This window comes from Alexandromys fortis, unplaced genomic scaffold (genome assembly GCF_014885135.2).
Source record: "Alexandromys fortis isolate MF-2015 unplaced genomic scaffold, M_Fortis_MF-2015_v1.1 scaffold_9, whole genome shotgun sequence".
Classification (NCBI taxonomy): domain Eukaryota; kingdom Metazoa; phylum Chordata; class Mammalia; order Rodentia; family Cricetidae; genus Alexandromys; species Alexandromys fortis.
Window position 1 is genome coordinate 794,539 of NW_026067892.1, and position 9,470 is coordinate 804,008.

Here is a 9,470-nt window from a genome sequence, read left to right on the forward strand (position 1 = left end):
CCGTGATAACCAGAGTCAGAGCTACCACCTTGTGACCACGAGGGTGTCAAGAAATAGGAAACAGATCACAGTCCCCGGTTGACATCTTTAGTTGCCATACTAGTTCAGAATTGCGGTGTCTGGACTTCTGATTGGACTAGCCACTGAGAACCATGCTGTGTCCGGACTTCTGATTGGACTATCCATGGAGAAACCTGCTGTGTCTTGACTTCTGATTGGGCTAACTATGGAAAGCCATGCTGTACCCAGACTTCTGACTGGACTAGCCAAGGAGAACCCGCCCATGTCAAAGCCTTGGCCTGACATCCTCATTTCTCTCTAGGCTTTCCTAGCTGATCAGATTCAGACACAAGCAGTGTGACTCCAGAGAACCATGAAGTGTTGCGGGAGGTCCTTCCGCCCCTCCAACCAATAGCTGCTGTGATACCAGCCCATTGGGGCGTGGTCTCTCTCCCTTTAAAAAAGCGGCTATTTCCTCTGCTCGCTCTCTTCACTTCCTGCTCCGCCGGAGACTAGACTCCCTTCCTGATTGTGCAGATGGCTGTTGTCTGGGACGGTAATCTGTAAGTTTTTTCCCCCTTTAAATAAATAACACCCTATTAATCATAACTCCATACTGGTGTGGCCTTGTTCGTGACTTACGCCTTCAATGAAGGTTCTTAGAGTTCACACCACCTTTTCAAAAAAAAACTTCTGAAATGACAAATGACAGCAGGTGACATACAACTGTAATCCCCGCACTAGGAATTGCCAAGAGTTCAAAGCAAGCTTACATAGGCTATGGACTGTAGAGCCAGACCACACCTCTAAAAAGACAATGCTTTTAGTTTTAGGGGCTCGATGTCTTGGCAAAGAGCTTGTTACATAAATGAGGACCTTTGGGATCTCAAAGCACTTTGAAAGGCTAAGCTAGAGAGAGGCCTCAGTGCTTGAGGATGCTTCCTGCTCTTCCAGCTCCAGGTGTAGGGCACCCTCTTAGCATCCTTGGGCACCCGTGTGCATGCGGCACAGACTCCTTTGTAAATTATAAATCTTTAAAAGGGCCAAGCATGTTGGCATGTGCTTGTAATCCTAGTGCTGGGGCTGGAGGGGAGGTGTCTGGGGTGCAGGGTGGGAGGACGAGGTGGATTCCTGGAACTTGCTGGCTAGCCAGTCTAGCTGAAATTGATGAGGCTCAGGTTAGTGTTGAGAAACTGTAAAGATACATTTTTCTGGCCTCCGTGTGCACACACACATTCATATACTCACATGTGCGCACACACACAAGAGCACCCCACAAGACAGCACCTGAGGAAAACACAAAAGTTCTCTGGCCTCCACGTGTACCCAACATGTCTGTGCACATGTTCACATGTGCACACCTCACATACACACAAAAAAAGAATAGTCTTAGAGGTTTATATCACACAGTGGTCTGAATGAGAATGGTCCCCATAAACTCATATGCTTGATTTCTTCTTCCCCTGTTGGTGGTACCATTTAGGAAGGATTAGGAGGTGTGGCCTTGTTGGAGGTGTGCCACTGGAGGTGGGCTTTGGGGTTCAGAAGCCCACTCATTCCCGCTAGCTTTCTCTGCTTCCATCTTGCAGGACAGCTGTGAGCTCTCAGCTACTGCTCCAGTGCCTTGGCTCCCTGCCATGATGGTCATGGACTCACCCTGTGAAACTGTAAGCCAGCCCCTGTTAAGCGCTTTCTTTTAGAAGTTGTCTTGGTCATGGGTCTCTATTCAGTGACAAACAGTGACTAAGATGTCAAAATTGAGGTATGGTCTGTTTCCCACCGACTTCCTGCTCCTCCCCCACTCCCAAAGCCCTGGCCAGATGGCAGGATGCTACACAGATCCATCATCACCACCCAAAGTGCTTGCTTGCTCCGGTTTAACTTTGATGGGATCTCTTCTAGGGATGTGGGGCAGATTGCCATTGTGGCATCTGGTGTGTTGCTGTCCTGAACTCCCCCGCACTCTGCTTACCCACCCTTAGTCCCAACCCCTTCCTGCCGCCAGTCCCCCTTTTTTAACTATCTCCATATTTTTAACTTTTTACATCCCTGAGCTCTTTCTGGCTCTGGGTATCCTGTCACATCTTGTGTATGAGCTATGGTCTACAGGAATGCAGTTCATAATGGCAGGAAGTCACCTGAGCAGGAGCTTGTGCACTTCTGGGTGGACAGGAAGCTGATAGTGGACAGGAAGCAGACTGGCCTATGAACTTCACAGCCTGCCTTCTCCAGTGACCTACTTCCTTCAAGTTCCACAACTTTACTAAATACTGCTCCTTCAGCCAATAGCCTTTAAGATACCAGCCCACTTGGGCAAGGTCTCTCATACTATAAATGCAGCTGTAAGGCCTGTGCTCACTTTCTTGCTCCCGGCTCTCACTTCCGGCTGGAGACTCTGTTCCTTTTCCCCATTCGTGCAGAGGACTGTGATTTAGGAGAGTGATCTGTGAGTCTCCCTAAACAGCACTTTATAATATGTAGTTCTGAACTAGTGTGGGATTATTTTGTATCTTCCTCCATCAAGCCACCGGCTAGGGCCAGGTTCACACATGCTGGCCCAAGGGGGGACATCTTATATGCAAACTAACCTCCTGACAGCTTTCTTTGTACAGAGTATTCCATTGTCTAGACATAGCACAGCTATTCTGACATTTTATCCACCTCCTCACAGGATGGTCTTGCCTCCAAGTTCAATGACTGAGCAGTGCTGGTGGAAACATGGCGCGCCAGCCTCGCTGCAGGAAAGTGGCTGCTGCATCATTGACAAGTCTCTCAAAGTGGCTGTGCCATCTGGCACCCCGAGAAGCAGAGGGTGAGCCTCTTCAGCACTAGGGCACTTCCACCCAACCCTACGCTGAAAGGCCACTTGTCCCCACTGACACAGCAGTGTCAGGAGCCATTTCCCCTCTAGAAATCATTACAGGAATCATCCTGGGGAGTCTGCAGAGAACCTCACACCCATAATTATGTTCTATTGAGAAAACCTGCCCCACACCCAATTAAGCTGTTGATAGAGAGTTATCTGTTAGCAGAACCCACCTTACATTCCAGCTATCCAGGGAACCAGGTGTGGCAACTTGTGACTTCTGTCCTAATCGTCCAAAAGTAACCTAGCTACGTGACCGGAACCACGCGGCAAGATCCCGTACCCTGCCCCCCATTCCTTACCATATATAAACTGTAACCTGTCCCTAATAAACGGAGGCTTTGACAAATCTGTTTGGCCTCCTCCTTCTGTCTTAGCTCATTCCCTTCCAGGTAGCGCCCCTCCGAGACCCTGGAGTAACTTGATTGCCGGGTGGGTTACAAACCCCTAGACTGTGTAGCCCACCCCAATGCAATCGACACAGCAGCTGTCTGAACCAAGCATGTGGTCCCTTGAATGGATTCCTGACAAACGTCCAAGCCAGTCAAATCCTTCTAGGACAAGAACCAAGCCTAGGATTTGAACTCATACATAGGACTTCAAGATATGTGGCCCACATCCATGGGAGGAATTAAGGGCATATACATAGCTGTTATGACTCAAGATATTCCTGCTGCCAGTCCTTTGGAAGGCTGCCTGGACTGAGGTCAGCCACTCCACCCAAAGCCTCTTTCAGGGAATCCCAAGGCTAATAACTAATAGGAGGGGCTCATGAAAGCCTGGGCCCTATCACTACACCAGGAGCTGAGGTGAGATCTGGGCACTGCAGATGGCATCACACATGACACCCACTTTGTCCTGCATCCTTGCCTTCCCTGCACAGGTGTGAGCATGAACCAGTCTCACAAGAGGCTACAACTGAATGTGCCATCTACGGGCTCAGCTCAAATACCAGGTACTGGGACGTGCAGTCTGCAGAGTGACAGAGACCTCTACAGTAGGAAGATGAAAATATGGGGGCCAGGTGACTCCAGGGAAGGTACATGGTGATCCCAGCATCCATGGAGATCCCCAAGGTCTCCCTGGTGACTAGCCAGAGCTCCTCCTAGCCTTCGGGTTCTAATGCTGCTGCTGACCATTGGTGGAGCTATGTCTCCCACCACAATGGTCTTTGAACATAGCTACCCTGTGCTGAATAAGACTGAAGTTTGGAGGGAAGGGACACTTCCAACACTGCAGCAGGCCAGTGACAGGACCACCTTTTCACCCTTTCAACTGCTCACAACCCAGTGACAAAGAGATGGAAACAGGCAATGAGAACAATTTTAAGACCAGTGCTGTGGCCACATTAGAGCAGCACCTACCCAGGCTGAGACTGATGGCACCTACTTAGAGGAGGGGACACCATGGCAAGGCCTGCAGGAAGGCAGAGTCCTCCAGGACAAGAGCCAGAGTGCGTGCAAGGGCTCACAACAGAAAAGGAAAAAATGGCCTGCAGAACTTATACTAGAGTTTTATCTGCTTAGCATCTTTTCTGTGGCCCCTGGCTTTGCTGGTCCAGGGGAATGGCCAACCACAGGGACACCTTTCCTTTACCATGAAGTTAGGACCCCATGTGGCTCAGAACTCCTGAGAACCAGGATCTCTGGTGGAGACAGATTTAAGGTGCGGAGAACTGAGGTGTCTCATGACCCCATCCTAGGAGAGGCAGTTCTCACTGCCACCTCCAAGTGGCTCAGTCTCATCCTGAGACTCAAGGCCTAGTTTCACTTCTGCGCGGTGGCCTGCTTCTCCAGCTCCTTGGTCACCCATATTCTCGGGTGACTTTCCCAGAGCCAGTTTTTTTTTTTAAACATATTTATTTATTTATTTATTTATTTTATTTATTTATTATGTATACAATATTCTGTCTGTGTGTATGTCTGCTGGCCAGAAGAGGGCACCAGATCTCATTACAGATGGCTGTGAGCCACCATGTGGTTGCTGGGAATTGAACTCAGGACCTCTGGAAGAGCAGTCAATGCTCTTAACCTCTGAGTCATCACTCCAGCCCCCAGAGCCAGTTTTTGGTGTTTGTAATCAAATAATCCTGATGTGGAAACTGGTACCAGGAGTGGAATCCACCTGAAACCGAGGGATACAGGAGCCACCCGGAACAAAAATAATGGGCTCGGGTTTGTATTACCAGACAGGAAGTGGTTGCCAATGATACATGGTTGCAGGATAGTCATGTTTATACCTCCTGTCATCTGAGACTAGGAGACAGCCAAAGTGAGAGTCAGTAGGAGTGGCCATGGGCCAATTTATAAAGGATGGGAAATCTGTTTCCACTGAACACTGTATAATTTAAAGCAAAAGAAAATGAGGGGCTCAAATCAATGTTCACCTCAAGGCACAGAAAGAAATTCAGGGCCATTACATGGCCATGCTGAGCAAGTCTTTTATTGCATATCGCCATGGAGTTGAAATTGCTCATGACTGAACTCAGAGAGGTTTTGAAGCTACTGAATACAGTGTTGGTTGGATTTGCAGCCTCACTAGGTCCCTTCTGTGACAGGGAAGAAACAGGCCAGGAAATGCTAATATCCTATCAAGATCATGCTATGTGGGAAGGTTGAGACCCCCTGAGCCCTCGGATTCCTCCCTGCTCCACCTTCAGCTTCCTCGTGACTCACTAACCTCTCGCGACTTCTTCCAGAACATTCAGGATCTGGACACAGTTCAGTGTGGTCCACTTGTGAAAATGCTGACTTCGAGTGGGGAAAAGAAGAATTGTACTCAAAGTGCAAAGCTGGGTGTGGTGGTGCACACCTTCAACCACAGCACTCAGAAACAGACGCAGACAGATCTCTGTGAGTTCAAAGCCAGCCTCACTGACATAGCCAGTTCTGGGACAGCCAGGGCTACACAGTGAGAGCCTGCCTCAAAAAAATCACTAAGATTTGCTGACGTACAGAGGAGCCTGGGATGGGCATAGCCGTCTCAGTCAAGGTGGGAAGACAACTGTGAGCTTGGATGTTTATCAATAATGGTGTAGTAACAAGAAATGTCATGTTCAGGGCATCCTCTTGGGCAGCTGGCAGATGCTTCGACACTGCAGAAGTCGCTAGGGTGAACCGGAACCAAATGATGATCTGTGATAATTGGCAAAAAGGGACCAGAAAATCCTTGGCACTGTGACATAAATAAAGTTAGAAAGTCAGAGCCGGGACTGCTTGAAGGGTCTTGCCAAGCCGTGCCCATCACCTCCTCCTCACTTAGAGGATGCTAGCCGTGATGAGATCATGCATCCTGCCTTGGCCTTTTAAGGGTTATATACTTGAGACAGAAATGCGGCACATAGTGAGATGCTGAACCCACTGGAGTCACAGGATATGTCAGAGTAAAAAGCATCTGTGTAGGAAAACACGGGTGGGACAGAGGCTGTGCCTGAGTCCCTGTGTCAGCCACCAGGGCTCGACACTGAAGGGCAGAGGGGAGACAGGAAGAGGAGAGGGGATGATGGAAGCCAGGCAAGTGTAAGACCTTGTGAGGCTTTGCAAACGTATCAGTCAGGCCTTGGGGAAGCCCTGAGCCACAGGGAAGGAGTCTGAACCTCACATAGGACTTGGTTGTCCGTAGAAACAGAAGGCTAGTGTGACCTGGGATGGTGTGACTCTGACTGAGGCAATAATACAACTCTGGCTTGATGAACACTGGCTAGCCTGCACAACTGTTCCCTGGGTCCTCCCACCCCAGGCATTGGCAGCCCCGGGCTTCTCAAAGGTGGGACAGGTGGAGCCTTTAGAGTCGAACCTGTACAGTGACACCCAGGACATGGTGTCTAGTCCTCCAGCTTATATACCTTCACCTGGGTGACAAGTGCATGGGACATAGGCGACTGGATAGTTGTCTATGCTATCTCTGTCCCCATCAGGAACTGGACTGCTGCTGGGCAGACACCCCCCAATGTGACCTCCCCTTGTGACCCTTGAGGTCAGGGGGAATAGAAAACCCTCAGGGTTCCCAGCCACAGCACCATGGCCTATTAGGAAGCGGCAGGAAGCCAGGTGTGGGTTCAGAACTACAGGTACTATAGTCTAGACGTGACCGCCTGCTCCCAGGAACCAGGGAACTGAATGTCAGTGCCAAACCACAGAAACGTCGCCATGACAGTTCTGACCCATGGGTGGCCAGTGTGGAGCAGGAGCAGCAAGGTCATCATGGGAGCACATCGCCCCCACGTCCCACCACTGCCCTCCAGCAATGTCTGGTCCTGCGAGCCCCAGCCACAGTCTGTGTATCTGATGATCTGGAAAATGGAAAACATGGCAGAAAGCGCAGGGTGGTTCTGCTGACACCTGGCTGGAGGTAGGGCGGGCTACTGGCCTGTGGGCTCCTCCTGCAGTCGGGTCAACTCCCATGCTCTAGGATTTAATTCAGTAAAGGTTTCTGCTCGGGGCAGAGGCTCCTTAACTACCCCTGGGGTCATTCTGATGCGTCTGCCACGGACCCCTCAACCTGGGCATCTTGTCCCCCTCAGGATCACATAGCTGGCTGGGTGCTGTGGGGTGCTGCTGCCCAGTGCTGCAAGAGAGCATGTGACCTCCACTGCAGCCTGGGAAAGTGTTCACAAAGTGCACCGCTGTCTCTAGCGAACTCAAGCAGCTCTCACAGCATCAGGAAGCCGAAGATCACAAGCTGAGCCCTGAGAAATCCAGGGCCATCTATCAACAGCAACACACTGAAAGTCTGTCTCATCGTCAAGACAAGTTACCTGAAAGAAGCAACTTACAGGGGAAGGGCTCATTCTGGCTTCATAGGTACAGTTAGATGTAACATGAGGGCTGGCTTGTTGTTGGGTTTTTGTCCTGCCCAGTTCCCACAGCCGGTAAATCCCAAAGAGAATCACACAGAGGTCTACATAAGTTATAAACTGATTGGCCCATTAGCTCAGGCTTCTTATTAACTTTTAACTTATATATAGCCCATTATTTTTATCTATGTTAGCCACATGGCTCAGTACCTTTTTCAGCGGGGCAGGTCACATCCTGCTTCTTTGGTGTCTGGACAGGACTGGGGAGGAATAGGCTTCCTCCTCCCCCAGAATTCTCCTGTTCTCATTGCCCTGCCTTCCTGTCTGGTTGTCCCACCTATACTTCCTGTCTGGTTGTCCCACCTATACTTCCTGTCTGGTTGTCCCACCTATACTTCCTGTCTGGTTGTCCCACCTATACTTCCTGTCTGGCTATTGGCCAATCAGCATTTATTTAAAACATGGTTGACAAAATACAGAATTGTCCCACACCAGTTCAGCCTGGTGGGGAAGGCATGAAGGCAGGAGTGGGAGTCAGCTGGCCACACGACACCATTAGCTGGTCACATGACACCCGCAGTCAGCAGACAGGGATGAGTGTTGGCCCTTAGCCCACTTTTCTTGTTCAGTCTAGGACCCTATGGGCTGATCCACCTATATTTGGGGTGGGTCTTCCCTCCTCAGTTAAAATTTGTTGGAAACAATCACCATGGAAACGCACCTCTGGGGGTATCCTTGAGGCTAAACTCAGGGAGGCTGATAAGATTTGCGCAACTGGATCTGACAAATGGAAGTCTTTGGTGGGCTACGGGAGAGCTGATCTGTGAGAGCAACAGAGATCCAGCTGGGGACCTAAAGTCTCAAAGAGGATCCTGAGGGTCCAGTGGACTGTCACCGACTGGAATGTTCTCTTCACGCACAAAATCAGCAGGAGTATGCTGGGGGAGGACATGCTTGGATTTTCAAAGTAGTCTTGGATCATAAAACAGAGTCCCTGTGGGTTTCCAGCTTTTGGTAAATAAAAATAACTCCTGACTCGAGGAGTCAGATCCCTGAGGATCAGGGGTGGGGGTGAGATTCATGCCTGAGGCTGGGAGACGGAGCTATCCAGACTGCACAGAGTGGGAGAGGGCTGGCCCTCTAGAAGGTGGGAAGTGTGGACACAGGCCCGACAGGCAGCAGGCTACAAACAGGACTGCCAGGCTTGCCCGGTGTGGGGGCTGGAGTGAGAGGCCTCCATGGGTTCTGGCATTTGGGCATTTGATCTCCAGTTGGTGGCACTATTTGGGGAGGGTTGGGAGGGGTGGCCTTGCTTGAGGAAGTACATCACTGGGGGTGTGCCTTGAGTTTTCTAAGCCACAGCACTGTTTCCTGTTCACTATCTTGGCTTCCTGCAAGGGATTTAAGATGTGAGCTCCCAGTTTCCTGCCCCAGCTGTCTGTCTGCCCTTGCTGTCTGTCCCCCCCCAGCTGTCAGGAGCCATTTCTCCACTAACAATCATTACAGGAACCATCACCCTGGGGAGTCTACAGAATGCCCCTCACCCAATTAGCAGCAATCTCTTAGCAGAACCCGCCTCACATTCCAGCTATCCAGGGAACCAGGTGTGGCCACTTGACTTCCTAGCCTACCTCCTGGCCTACGTGACCTGGAACACGCGGCAAGAATCCAGTTACCCTGCCCCCCATTCCTTACCATATATAAACTGTAACCCGTCCCTAATAAACGGAGGCTTTGACAAATCTGCTTGGCCTCCTTCTTCTGTCTTAGCTCATTCCCTTCCAGGTAGCGCCCCTCCGAGACCCTGGA

General features: G+C 50.4%; 1 long non-coding RNA gene across 1 annotated transcript; it reads left to right on the plus strand.

The window, feature by feature from the left end:
• Window positions 1-432: 432 nt before the first annotated feature.
• On the plus strand, window positions 433-2,726 carry LOC126500215 (uncharacterized). Its single transcript, XR_007591276.1, has 3 exons — window positions 433-563; window positions 1,590-1,667; window positions 2,672-2,726. It is a non-coding gene; the product is annotated as an uncharacterized lncRNA (long non-coding RNA).
• The last annotated feature ends 6,744 nt before the right edge of the window (window positions 2,727-9,470 follow it).